The 14721-nt window shown below is 44.8% G+C and overlaps 1 long non-coding RNA gene across 1 annotated transcript in view; it reads right to left on the bottom strand.

Annotated features, from left to right (window-relative positions):
- Window positions 1-338: 338 nt before the first annotated feature.
- LOC110832272 (uncharacterized) overlaps window positions 339-14721 on the bottom strand; it is an 80288-nt gene continuing 65905 nt past the window's right edge. Inside the window, exon 6 of the long non-coding RNA XR_015535192.1 lies at window positions 339-944. This is a non-coding gene — a long non-coding RNA (uncharacterized LOC110832272). The remainder of the gene's footprint in view (window positions 945-14721) is intronic.

Consider the following 14721-nt stretch of genomic DNA (forward strand, 5'->3'; position numbering starts at 1 on the left):
ATGGTGTTTGAGGCCAAAAACTGCCGAACTTTGAGGGCGGTGTGCGCTGGCGCGTTGTCATGATGCGTCGCATGTGGAGTTCTTCCTTTAGAATCAGCTGACAGGTCCCATAGCCTATCCCAACAATGTCGCACAAGTCGTTGATGGTACGACGTCGATCTTCGTAACATTTTCGGGCGTTGTGCTCGAAGATGGTCGTCCAGAACGCTCGTCATCATCGACAGAGGTTCGGCCATTTTTAAAACGTGAATGCCACACAAAAGTTTTGCGGACTCCCCAAATGCTTGCTTTAGCATTTCATAGGTTTCCGTAGCCGTTTTGGCGAGTCTTTGGCAAAATTTTATGCACACGCCATTCCGAAATCGCAGGAGGGTCGGTGTAATGCACTACCAAAACGCCCGTAACTAAGAAACAAATGCTAATTCGATGATGCCGGCTGGCACACTGTTTCACTATGAATGTAGGCCGCACCCCCTAGCGGCAGAAGCTCGTACTACATCCGGTTCGCCCTCTATTGACACAGTCTAGAAACTTTCCGATCGCACCTCGTATATCGTATTACAGTCCGTTTAACTTGAAGGTTTCCAAACAATTTCGAAAATGTTGCAGCGGATTTCAGAAACAAATTATATGCATCGTCGCTATACGTGGACGTAATTAGTTATTGTGTGCTTCATCGAGAGCAGCAATTACAGATGCATTAGCCTTAACAAGCTCTGACAGCGGAGAACAACAGACGCCCACCGAAATAACTGCTGAAGACGCCACAGCCAGTGGCCTCTGTGAGGACTAGTAGTTCCGATGAAGGAGGCAGCAAGCAACTCTGAAACGTCGACAGACTTCTACCAGATATACTTACTTACTTTGGTGACGTTAATTCGGACGCTGCACCAACCTGCACTGCGCAGAAATCCGGGGAGTTCAATGACGGGTGTCACGCTTACCTGAAACAAAAAAATGGAATGGCTTAATTAAAATGGCGTATCTTTTGTCTGACTACCTTATTACATGTTAGACCCGAGTGCGGTAGGAGTGTGGAATAGTCCGTCGTTGGGAAACATCTCAATCAATTCGACAAAATCCCATCTTGTCGGGTTGTCTCCACAACAGTGTTCCACATTTGTTCGTGTCAGTTATAGACAACGGGCAGAATTTTTTTTCTTATTCTGAACGAAGATAAAATTTCAGAAGTTGCCAGCGTCTTTCATGATCCCATTAGACTACGAGGTGCGATCGGAAAGTTTACAGACTGTGTCAATAGAGGGCGAACCGGATGTAGTACGAGCTTCTGCCTTTAGGGGGTGCGGCCTACATTCATAGTGAATCAGTGTGCCAGCCGGCATCATCGAATTAGCATTTGTTTCTTAGTTACGGGCGTTTTGGTAGTGCATTACACCGACCCTCCTGCGATTTCGGAATGGCGTGTGCATGAAATTTTGCCAAAGACTTGCCAAAACGGCTACGGAAACCTATGGAATGCTAAAGCAACTTGTGCGACATTGTTGGGATAGGCTATGGGACCTGTCAGCTGATTCTAAAGGAAGAACTCCACATGCGACGCATCATGACAACGCGCCAGCGCACACCGCCCTCAAAGTTCGGCCGTTTTTGGCCTCAAACACCATGGCCGTCATCCCGCAACCTCCTTATTCGCCGTGTGACTTCTTCCTCTTCCCAAAGATCAAAATTCAGCTAAAGGGAAGGAGATTTGAGACGATAGAAGAGATTCAGGCAGAATCGCAGATGGTGCTTGACAGGCGGACAAAGAAAGATTTCCAGGGATGCTTCCAGGCTTGGCAGCGGCGCTGGGATCGTTGTGTTCACTCCCAGGGGAACTACTTCGAGGGTGATGGATGAATTTAATACCTGAGATAAGTGTACGGGTTTTTATAGGCGCAGTCTTGAAACTTTCCGATCGCACCTCGTATACTTAGTGGTTTTGAGATTTCATGTTGTTAAAGCAGAATTATTTTAAAGCAGTCTTTAGCTGTGGTGACATTTTACAATTCAGATCTGTGTCTGAAATAAATCAGAATTAACGTTGCAACTGTATGAACGCATGGTCGTAGAATATCGTCGATGAGCGACACGTTTTGAAGTTTCGCGTGCTTGAACGAGGAAGCAGCCTTTCCACCACCGCCTTCGTCTTGCACAAAAGGACGAAATGTGTGTGATATTATGAGGTGTAACTCTGAGAACCTTATTCTGAAGTCTGTAATAACATTTCCTCCTTTGCTCTGTTTTCTTACCCTATACACGACGTGACAAGACAGCAGAGGCGGCGGGACATTACACAGCAACCCATTCGGTTCCTTGGCGGAAAATGAGACGTCTTCAGAACAGCGATGACGGTGCAACAGCGGCACATGAGTTATTCCTTACGGCAGCCGAGGCGTTAACCTAAGCGGCTCCGAACCTGTGTGCCTTTGATTCTGTGAAGTGCGCGACTCCGTGTCACTATTTGAAAACTACCTTACCTCTGCATTAAAGAAGCTAGTGGGCCTAATAAAAATGTGCTTAAATGAAACCTGTAGCAAAATTTGAGTAGGTAAATATGTATCTGAGTCATTTTCCATCAAGAACGGTCTGAAACAAGGAGATGCTTTGTCTCCCTTGCTCTTTAACTTTGCGCTAGAATACGCCATCAGGAAGGTCCAAGGTAGGCAGGAGGGTTTGCAATTGAATGGGACACATCAGCTATTGGCATATGCTGATGATGTTAATTTATTGGGGGACGATATAAATACAATAAAGAGGAACGCAGAAGTTTTACTAGAGGCTGGTAGACAGGTGGGGCTGGAAGTAAATTCAGAAAAAACTAAGTACATGTTAGTATCTCGTCATCAGAAGACAGGCGGGCAAAATTATCTTAGGGTGGCTAATAAATCCTTTGAAAGGGTTACAAAGTTCAAATATCTGGGGAAAACAATAACAAATGAAAATGACACTTATGAGGAAGTTAGGAAGAGATTAAATTCCGGAAATGCTTGCTACTTCTCAGTCCAAAATATTTTGTCTTCCCGTCTAATTTCTAAGAGCCTGAAGATTAAAGTATACAAAACAATAATCTTGCCTGTTGTTTTGTTTGGGTGCGAAACATGGTCTCTCACTCAGAGGTAGGAACACAGATTGCAGGTGTTTGAGAATCGGGTGTTGAGGAGGATATTTGGGCCTAAGAGGGAAGACGATGGGGCGTGGAGAAAACTGCACAATGACGAGCTTAAAAATCTGTACTGCTCCCCTAATATTGTCAGGGTGATTAAGTCGAGAAGAATGAGATGGGCTGGGCATGTAGCGCGCATGGATGGGACACGAGGTGTGCACCGGGTATTGGTTGGGAAGCCTGAGGGGAAGAGACCGCTGGGGAGACCTAGACGTAGATGGAAGGATAATCTCAGGCGGGATCTATGGGAGATACGAGTCGAAGGAGACTGGATTTTGTTGGCCCAGGACAGGGTCCGGTGGAGGGGTTTGGTTAATTCGGTGATGAACCTTCGGGTTCGGTAAGCCATCTAGTAAGTTAGTTAGCTAGTTAGCTAGCTTACCTCTGCATTGCATTTTCCTTATTTCTACAGAACGCTATTTTACCGACTTTCACATTTTAACGAAAACAGAGTTACTGATAAAATAATTTGGATCTGAGATCCTCGTGGTGGTGAATATGTAGATGGCTGTTTTCTGGGTTGTAGCACCGTGTAGCTTGTAGTTTGGTACACGTTACTCATCGCTCTGATGATGGAGGCAGCAAGCACCACTGAAACGTCAGCAAACTTCTGCTAGACTACATGGTGCTGCATCTCAGAAGTCAGCCATATTTTCTCACAAAATAATAGTAAGATGTTTATATATTACTGCCTTAATCTACAAAACCTGCATCCGCTTTTTTTAAAATTATTTTCTAAAAGTACGTTTAGTGATTAAAAATAGGTTTCTGTTATTTCCAGAAAATTATGCGACACCGCGAAAGGTCCTTTACTTTTACTCAGTTCTTTCATTTTCTTCTTTTGACGGAAGAGGGAGTCTGGTCTGTTACGCTAAGACTCATTTCTTACACAGGGCTAATCTGAGGTATGCACGGGCCGAAATTTTAGGATTTCGCCTGGTGCAGCCCGAAGAGAATTTGTCCTGATCCCCAAGTTTGTCTTCAGATAAGCTGCCCGTGCCTCACCTGACCCGGATGTCCTTCTTATTTCAGCCCGAATTAAGCCTGATCTGTTTGCAACATGCCCTGATGCCAGTCATCTGCAATGAATTATTTAACTACGAATCTTTGCGAAAAAAGAATGGCCCGTCGTAAACGTTCGATTGCTATCGGCTGAACCAGGCGCAGTAGCTCAGGTGGTTAGTCGTCGGCTTCTCATCGGACCCGGGTTCCCGCCCAGGCCAGTTCATCTGGGTTCGTGGCGAGCACAGTAAGCCCTTCGATCCTGGCGTTGGTTATTCAGGTAAATGAGACCGGTTTCCAAACTGTGCCAGTTTGCCTATACAGAAGCCTCACGCCTGAATTAGGTGCGCGTGCCGTCGTACGTTTGTTTAATACTTACGTCTTAATTTACGCGTTCCGTGGCAGGCTTACTGTTTCTGTTGTACACCGCCATGTCTCGACTACGCAGTGCGCCTTCATTTGTTCAAACATGCGCACATTTCCAGAGAAATGTAACTTGTGTTGACGGATTCTGGTAACTTCGATCACTCCGTTACTGACATTCAGTCATAGTTTTGGCCAAGATTTTGAGCAAAGTCCAAAGGGGACAAAACGGTTTCTACAGAGACAGAACCAGTCCCCGAAACGTCGTCAATATCCTTTAGAATGACCTTCAATCATACTGCGTCCCTCACATTAAAAGCTGCACTGAATCAGTTTCGTCTGATTTCTCAAGAACCTCTGCCATGATTCTCCGTGTTTGCAAGATCCCTTACCAGAGGCAGATGAAACCAGCCCACACCCTAAAGCCTATTTCCCTACGATGACCATCTCACCCGCGCCAATGTCTTTCGAGAGTAATCTCTTCCTTTCAGACTTTTCAAACAAAATTCTGTACCCATTTCTCATGTCGCCATCTCATCCTCCCTGATTTTTTTCTGGAGTACAAAATATGGCGCTCCTCCTAATTGAGTCTTGTCCAGCCTCCAGCCAATTCGTCTCTCTTTCTCTTCAGGACCACGTTCTCAAGCACGGTCAATCCGGGATCTTTCTTCCCTTGCGAGAGACCGCTGAATCAGCGTCGTTAAATATTATAAAGAGTCGGTCACTACAGAACTCTAATAAACTCTCCATATGAGCCGGGGACGGGGTTCGATCCCCGACGGGGGCAGAGAATTTTTCCTCTAGCCTCTGCGTCCAGATCGGTTTTGAGACCCACCCAGCCTCCTATCCAATGGGTACCGGGGTCCTTTCCCGGGGGTAAAGCCGGCCAGGGCGTGATTCTGACCACTCACCCCCATCTAGTGCCGAGGTCACCCCAAGCGCCTACATGGCGTATAGTGGGACAGCTTTAATAAACTCTCCATATCTCTAGCCCCATTTGATTTGAAAGCGCAGTGATGACGCTCTGTTAGGAGGAAGCGATGTGACGCGAAGATCCAAGACGTGGCTGTCAGTTTAAGAGGGTCAGAACCCACTGGACACGATATTAATTCTCCCGAGTCGCTGTTTCAGTGACAGGGCCTGGAAGATGCAGCTTATGCATGGCGAGACGTCATAAATCATCGTAGCAAGGAAACTAATACGACACGTAATGTTTTAAAACTGTTCATCCTGGGGTGGGGGTGTCCCCTTTTCTCATTCTGACAACAAGGCGGCTGGTATTTGGGTTAATCTCCCGGGGACTGAAAATACGAACAACCTTTTCCCTAGACATTGCATCTGTCTCGCCTTGTCACTGTCCACTTGAACATCCTTGTACGAGGACCCACCAATACCGGCGTTAAAACAGAGCTGGTGGAGATGATTTGCCTTGCATTCTTATTTGCTATTGTACCGTAGAGTAACATGGTGTGCGAAATAGTGTAGTTACATCTTTAATACAATTTTATTTTTGTAGCGAAAGAAATACCAAAATATATTAATCAATTTTACAGCGACTCTGTAACAAGTTATGATTTATAATCCCACGAATTCGTGTTCGTAGGAAGGAATAAAAAATGTACCAGGATAATATCAGATGTTCCAAGTATTGGATGGGTAGGACATGTAGAGCACGTGAGGAGTTGACAGATGCTTACAAAATTCGGTACTTGTGGGTTATCGGGACACATCGCTTCAAAAATAGGTTAGGTTAGTTGTCATTTATTGAAATAAAATATAATAACTTTCAAGTACAAGTCATTTATCAACACACATTAAGGTAGTATATTTGCGTCATATTGTGAATTAGGTTAATATTTTAATATTTTCCGTCAAATCACAATTTTAATAAGATAATAAAATATTTAAAATATCATTTCACGTTCCGCATCGAATGATCGATTTACAAATTGGATCATGCGATGCGGAACGTGAAATGATATTTTAAATATTTTATATTTTATTATCTTATTAAAATTGTGATTTGACGGAAAATATTAAAATATTAACACACATTAACCTAACCTAACCTATTTTTAAAGCGATGTGTCCCGATAACCCACAAGTACCCAAAATTCTTTTTGGAGAACTTGAAGACAAGAGACCACTCACTACCCAGAAAACCTTAGCGTAGATGGCAGTGTAATAAATGGATTAATCTGGCTCAGGATGGCCACAGGTGGACTCTTGTCAACACGGTAATGAGCAACCATCAGTTTCTCAAGAAGGACTCCTCCATAGAGCCTTTAAGTTCACATTCGTTCACATAAATGCCAGGTAGGACAAGTGTGGTTTGTTCGTCCGTCCCAGGCCAACCAGTGGACGATCTGACCTCTTGAACGCCAAGTCAGAGGAAATGAAGTGTAAGCATTTTTATGTGACCTTCAACGCACGTGAAATAAGTTCTTTTAACTATGGCGATATGTTTAGGTAGACCGGTACCATCCTCAGGTCGGTCTTGAATGAGACCAACTAAAATCACAAACATGTCTACACTTCAACATATTCCGGTTCATCTTTTTTCAACATTTAACATAGCGATTTTGCAAACTTCATCTCTACTTCATGATACTGTAAGCACAACCTCCATTACGCAATTCATGACTTTTAGAAGATTGTAAAAAGTAATGTAATGGACGGGTCTCTTGTACCAATAGTCACATACGACCTCATTTTAAACTCTGTTACCTCTAACTCCACATAGAACTGATGTTTTAACCACAATTCAGCTAATGTAACAATTTTAATGTTTGCTCAGTCCTTAGCATACAAGAGTGGCCTGAGGATGGTAAAATTGTGCCGAAACATGCCTCCATAATAAAATAAGTTGTATTTCAGAATATCATGTGTGTCGAAGGTCGTAATTACCGCATAATTGTTAAAGGAACTAACACACAAGGAAGATATATCGAATCAAAATGAAATTAGAGACATCCGCCTCGTTTAGAGTCACGAAAATAAAACTGTAATATCGAGCTCGTATGACGTAACTATTAATTAATTCTCGCCATTGTACGTAAAAATTTAGGGAGGCAGTCTAAGTAACTGGCCGCCATTCTGAAACACCCCAGGACCCCCCCCCCCCGTCTTTCCACTTCAACTGACATCTCTCAAGAGGTTTGAGTGCCAATATTTTGTCCCCCCCCCCCCCCCCCCGTCGCACTTTCTTAAATTTCCCCGTCAATTCTTCTCGTTGGGGTCCAAATATTCTGCTTTCGTTTTCGAGAGCCATGATGTCTGCTGTTCCCTTCAGGTACAATTTGGCTGCACGCGACAGAGACAAGCGACCGAGGCAGGCGACAGACACATCGCAGCTTGTCGCCACACACTTTTGAGGTGACGACCGAGACATGCGGCAAAGTGTTTGTTTTCTTTGTTTAGTTGAGACACACGTGCACATATTCTGTGAAAAATGAGTACAAAAATGCTTCTAAAAAGGTTACTCGAAGAAGAAGATGAGTTGCTGTGTTATTTGTTGCGAAAGAAACAAAGAAAACCCATGAGTTCAATATTGAAAACCAGACGTGAAGAAGGATCTTTCTGTCTGTTAATAAAGAATCATTTATCATCAGAAGAAGATAATTTCAGGAGTTATTTCAGATTGAATCATAAGCAGTTTGGTTACGTACTGACGTGCTGCCTGAGCCCGTCGCGAGACACTACTGGTCCGAGAGCGGTCTCCTGTGCTTTGTCTCTGTCTCGCGCTCGTAATTGTACTTCATACGATTGTACAGAGAGCAGACAGGAAGCGACCAGTCTCGGTCTCGTAACTCTGTCGCCTGCCTCGGTCGCTTGTCTCTGTCTCGTTCAGCCAAATTGTACCTTTAGAGTTCCACGTCCGCTGTGTCCTACAGAATTATGCAGGAACGGTCAGACACGTTGCTTCTTACTTTCTTGTTCCCATACGGCTAATGAACCGACTTCTTCTCGAAACACACGACCTTTGGACCTCGTAGTAATTTCCCTTTTTTCCATGCTAGTCCCTTCCATAGACCGCCCCGTGTCAGCAGGAGACAGACGTATCTTACAAATGTGAATGCTCTGCAGACACCGTTTTTGTGTGTTCATTGACCTCAGTACGAAAGCAGCTTTGGTTCTTATCATTACACTTTACGATATTTAATTCAGTTAAATCTGTGCTATCGCCCCCTCCCCCCACCAAAAAGGAAATGAAACAGAAAATCTGTCAGATGCTAGTAAACAAATTGACTTACAAACAAACGCACAGAAAAGTACAAGTAAATTGGATGTGAGATGTAGGATTTGAGGTTTTCACTGCGGTGAGTCTGAAGATGGCTGTCTTCTGGGTTGTTGCGCCGTAGACGTTTACCATGATGATTGAGGCAGCAAGGACCTATAAGACGTCGGCGGACTTCTACCACACTACACGGCACAACAAACCAGAAGACGGCCATCTTCGGAATTTTAGATCCTCGAGGCCGTGAATACGTCGATGTTTCTCCTGACCGTCAGCATCTACTTACGTGTGCGAATCCACAGGACGTTTCGACTGACAACATCAGCTGCCAGGCGTTGTTAGCCAGCTAGCTGAAGTTTACGCCGGCGGCGAGCGTCTGGCTGGCTGAAGGTGGCTTCGGGTGCATTTTGTATTGTCGGTTCTGCTGTGTTGAAGTGTATGCAGTAATGATTCCACATGAAAGTAAGATTTGTCTATTTTCAAAGTGTTGGCCGGGCTAACACGGTTAAGAGGGGTAACATGAGGACTTCGCCCCCGCACGACGAACTCTGTACCTTTAAATGTTAGCTACCATTCACTTTCGGATCTTATACGTGCCCGTCTCCAAAGGACCTAACTCCATGAAACAGATAACTTGTTGATAAGTTAATAGTACATTAAGGTAGCCAAGAAATCCCCCCTCCTCCATTTTTTACTCGAAGGTTAATTACCGTGTTGTAAGGCCTTCCACTGATCTTTATCTTGAGCCATATGAATCCAATCTACATACTAAAACGCCACTTCCACACTATCCGTTGAAATATTATCTGCCCATTTACGCCTACTACTTTGAGCTGTCTCTTCTCTTTAGGCTTAAAACAAACATTTTTTAAATATCCCAGGTTTCACACCCATACTTTCCTTAAAATAATTTAATTCTTATTTGAAGTCCGAAGTCCTGTGTGACATACAGTTTTTTACGACATGAAATTGTTAACGCTTGTGCCCTGGCCGATAATCTTGAGGCTCAGACTCAGTCAGAGAATGACCAATCAGAACAGGGAGTTACTGAGTCGTTAATGAGACGGTGCGCGCGTACGAGCGTGCTCCAGCAAGGGAACGGAAATTAATCAGTCCCTCGGAGGTCCTACAGGCCATCAAGGCATCAAGGGACTCGAGGTTGGCAAGGCCTAAACGGTATTCTGAACAGGGTCTACCGGAACGCACGATAGCTTTCTCAACGCTTCTCGCCAGCTCTGAAACCGGGAAAGGACCACCCACGTTGACCTCTTGTGGTTGAAAGCTGATCGCGAAGACCTAACTCACTAGGGTCCCCAGGAAGGGAACGAGCACGGGCTGTTGTGTGACGAGCAAATCGGGTTCCGACCCAGAATCAGCGGGACTCTGCTGAGTCGCCTCTTGTCTGTTATCTGGAAACATCCCTCGGCAGACTTGAACGTTGTCTGCGCGATTTGAGAATTGCTGTCAACGTCTCGGAGAGGCCAGTACAAAGGGTCGTATCAGCTCGGTACCATGGGGTGACCCCTGATACGCAGACGACCAAGAAGACACACCTTTATCAGGTTTGGTGGAAATGCAGCGTTAAGACTGCTCGTGATTGGCTCCTTCCTTCGACTCAAAGTTACTTAATGCGGTGAACACCTTAGCTCGGAAACTGGAAACCGCTTGTGCCTACCAAGAGGCGTCTGGAGGCACCAACGATTAACCGGGGGTACTGATTACTGATTCTCAAGGCGACCAAATCGACCGAACTGTGCCGGCTGAGCTCACTTTCAAATTGGCTGTCTCTCGACGCAGTCCCCTTCTCTGTTTCCCTGTCAAGGAAACCTTTTTGGCCCAGACAACCACTTAACTTATTCCTCGACTGCCGTGCAATTCCAGCCATGCGTTTCACATGCGAGGAATGTTTTAACAAAGAAAGGGCCGTTGTGTGTTGCGCTCAGTTAAATATTCTGTCACTGGTGGTTGATTGGTTTGTTAGCACAATACTTCAACTCTGATGATGGCAGTCGACAAGGCGTCACAACGCAGAATATAAACATCGGCATCTTCACCGCGGTGAGAACGTCACATCACATTGGAAAAAATTCTAAAACAGCTGAGACACTATCAGCTTTCCAAGAATAACTCTGGAGCTAGCTGACTATCATTGGAGCTTTTTCCGACATTTTGTCGATAAATAGATAAATACGATTAAGAATGTGACGTCTCGTGTCTCTGCTGAAGATTGCGAACTACTGATCGTGTTTGTTTTTTTGCGCAGGCTATACAATTTGTTTGATTTTAAAATTAGACTGTGCCTCAGTGCTATGAATTTCGTCGTCATCCCACCAGGACGGTGCGATATCAGTAACAATAACTAGAACAAGGACCTGACATTCCGATTTACGTTAAAAGTGCGAAGTTAATAAACAAGTTCTGCAGTGTGTCCCGTTGGAAAGACACCAGGCAGTGAGTGGAACTGCGGTTAGAACAAATAAACACGCAAAGGCTGATGCTCGGAAGCTCAGTGAAAAATTCTGCGGATCGACCGATAAATTATGGACACAAATGTAGAAGCAAATGAATTTGCAGGCACGTTATGCTGGACTAACGAGGTTTGCTGTTTCTTAAGCTTCCCACTGGCCATCATTTGGTTCATCATTTGTCGTTGTTTTACCAAAGGCAGACGAGAGTGTTCCGTCAACTTGGCCCGCATACATCGCCCCTTAAGTGGTCTCTGTTGTGGGCTGTATTTCAAACAGAAGCCAGCATAATAAATTTTAAATATTCACATCAGGGAGGCCCCTTGGGGTGAGTGGAAATTCGATGCCTAGAGTAGCTGTGTGTAGTCTGCAGTGATTCAATTTATTCCCAGATTAGTTTCAAAGCTCCACACATGAGCACGGCCTGAATCAATCTTACGACATGCCACAAGATCCTGTTATCCACTCCAGAAATTGTTTGGCGTTCAGTGAGTTGCTTTGTTGACGTCGATGTTCTAACTTCTTGTGTTGTATAACATCAATTAGATTGCAATGATGGTGAGTATTTCAAATGACACGATTGTGGCTCTGACTCTGTCAAAGAGCGCTGAAAAGATACTTATGAAGTCGGACCAGGTTTCGTCGTAATCTTGAGTCAGCTGTTTCTTACCACCAGAAACCTGTCAGCTTTACCACGGAAAGTCTGTCGACGCAGATAACCATCACCCCAATGCGGTTTCAAGTCATCTTAGTCCCCGTCATTTTTGTCTGTCGCGTCGTAAAGTCCGGGCTTCAGACTGCGGTTTAGCACCTAATTACACACATCTCTATTAAAGCCAGGCCTCTTCTACACCACGAGAGCGCGGAAGATCAATGGAACAGCCTCGTAAACTGGTAACTGTTTTCTTAAGGCGGTGGAACATCAAAGTGCAGGTCCACTTAAGCAGTAGTAATACTAGACCTAAGTCAAATATTTAACCAACTAATTCCACGACGCAGAGTTCTTGAGAACGTGACAGTCGCCAAACTGGTCCTGAAATTACTCTAATTTTATTAGATCCAGAGGTGAAATCAACCGAATGAAGTCCACTTCCTGTTCCTTCAAGGTCTATTTTACGGGTTGAAGTACCACTCCGATCCATGCCTGGGTCTTCCGAATGATCTGTACCCATCACGTTGCCCCACCAAACTCTTCTGCACCACACGTGCCTCCCTCATAGGTCGGTGAAGCGACTCGACATATAACTTTCTCCTTTCACCTGTCACGTCCTCTCTCTCCCTCTCAGGTCAAAACACCCCTCACCCCCCGAACGGTGTGCTCGAATACACTCAATCCATTACGGAGGATGAGAGGCAAAACCACCGGAGTTTTGAAAATTTAGAAGCATACGAGCTGTCGTAGGCCAGGGTGAAGGCAGATTAAAGAGGGCGAGAGACAAGGAGACAGCTGCAGAGTATGAAATCCCAACACCGGGCTAATGATAGTTGGCGTTGTATTGGCTCATTACACACGAGTCCTCCCAAAGGCCACAAGCGGTGATTTATTTTCCCAAATCAAGTTTGCACGGGACTTTTTTTTTCTGTTTGTCAAAAACTTAGATCGCACAGTCGGGGGTTCGAACCTTCCCATTGATAAGAACGACAGCCTAATACTGTACGAGCCTGTGGCTTGTTTCTTCTGCAAAAAATACAGCTGTTTTCGTTTAAATGTTCTATTTGATGTTCATAATTCTGTCTGCGTGGTTTCTTCATAAACCCTGTTCTGCATGAAGTACAGTTTTGTTAATTTTCTCGTCACAGGAACGAAATATAATATGGTACAAATCTATTTAAGATCTACAACATCCTGTGGATAGGGCCTCTCCTAGGAAGAGAAGGGCCAGTCCCGACACAGCTGTTTCGTCACGAAACGTCGTCCTGTTTGTGAGGCAACTCTAATTATCCTCCTTCCAAGGATGCCAACACTACACCGCGCTCTGCTGCATTCGGAACAAATTCAGGCAAGCTCTGGGACCAAGGAAGTTCCGTCAGCGTGTCAAATGTCCGGGTGGTGCCGGGGATCGTGGTTCCTGCTCGCGGCTTTGCGTACCAAAATGAGTTTTCAGTTGCCATTTCATTCTGTGAACTGTCCACTACAGCCGTGCAGACCGGCGATCAAAGCTTCGCCCTTGCAAATGGCAGAACATCCACATGCATCCGACATCTGAAACAGCGACCGCTTGAAATTCGGGTCACAATGTCAACTTCGTGTGATCCCATGCAACTGCAGATCATTTAAGGAAGAATCCAGTAATGTAGGGTCTTAAAATTCTGTAAAAAGCTACGCTATTAAGGACACGAAAACTTTCTAGAGTACTAGTTGAAAATAATACAATGGTAATGGACTGAAATATCATTGTAAATTAACACGTACCCGTTCTTCAAGTGCACGTAGCACGCACGAGTTGATGAAATACCCAAAAGTGAATTTTAGTTCGGAAACCTAAAGGAAAAGTACGCGTAAACGGGATAATACTATTAAAATGGGTCCGAGGCACGGGGCGCAATGTTGGGGGTGGAATTAAGTGGCTCTCAGAACAGAATCTAGTACCTGGTTTCCTGCACACCGTACTGAACTTTATTTGTCTCGTGTAGGGCGACTGTCAGCGTCTCAAGAAGGTTTGCCTTCTCTGGAAGTGGTGTCCGTTGTCTTTCGGTTTGTGTCATGTTCTGACAGTTGCAAATAAACAATGCAGTTAGCCGGCTTCGTGTCTCTTAACTAACCATACAAGTAATAACACACAAAACCTCAGATGCCTGAGCAGTTAAAAAGATTGCTCCAGCTGCCAAGTAGTTCTGTAAATGGTAAAGTCACGTGGCATGTCAGTGGTTTGTGTAACGCGAGTGTACGACTTCTGAAGCAGTTTTTCAGTCGCGGGGGGGGGGGGGCGTTCGAAAGAACATTTTAAATGGAATCTAAGGAACTTCAGCGATTCACAGCTAAACACAAAGAAAATTATTTCGTTTTGAGCTTCCGAAAGAATTACGGCAAGTTCAAGTCCGTCATTAATCTTCAAAACGTTAATTTGTTTCAGACACAAATCGGATTCAGAGCCTCCGTGAAGTTGCCGGGTTTCAGCGTGAAAGTTTCTTTGGGTTCTTGGCGATGCTCAGTCAGCAGAGCTAGCACCACGAGAAAACCTTGGAAGAACATTTCGTGATGCTACCTCGACAGGGTAAAGCTGTTTTTGTAAATCGAGCGAGGAGGAACGCGTGAAACACTTGTTAATAACTCACAAACAAGCGCGTTTTGCTAACTCTCGCATTTAATTCGGTCTCTGTTGACCTGCACTTGGTTAGCGCCTTCATTATTAGGCTATCTGAAGGACGCTTGTGGCAGAGAATTTGTCGAACGGGCACGGCGATTTCTGTCGGTCGACTCGGTAAGACGAGTAGGCTGTTGTCACGGATTTTGGGATTTCTACTACCTGTACGTGCTGAAGGCGAGCAGA

This window comes from Zootermopsis nevadensis, unplaced genomic scaffold (assembly GCF_977971745.1).
Source record: "Zootermopsis nevadensis isolate Lab colony 2312 unplaced genomic scaffold, Znev_1.0 Znev_ptg000014l, whole genome shotgun sequence".
In the NCBI taxonomy this organism is placed as follows: domain Eukaryota; kingdom Metazoa; phylum Arthropoda; class Insecta; order Blattodea; family Termopsidae; genus Zootermopsis; species Zootermopsis nevadensis.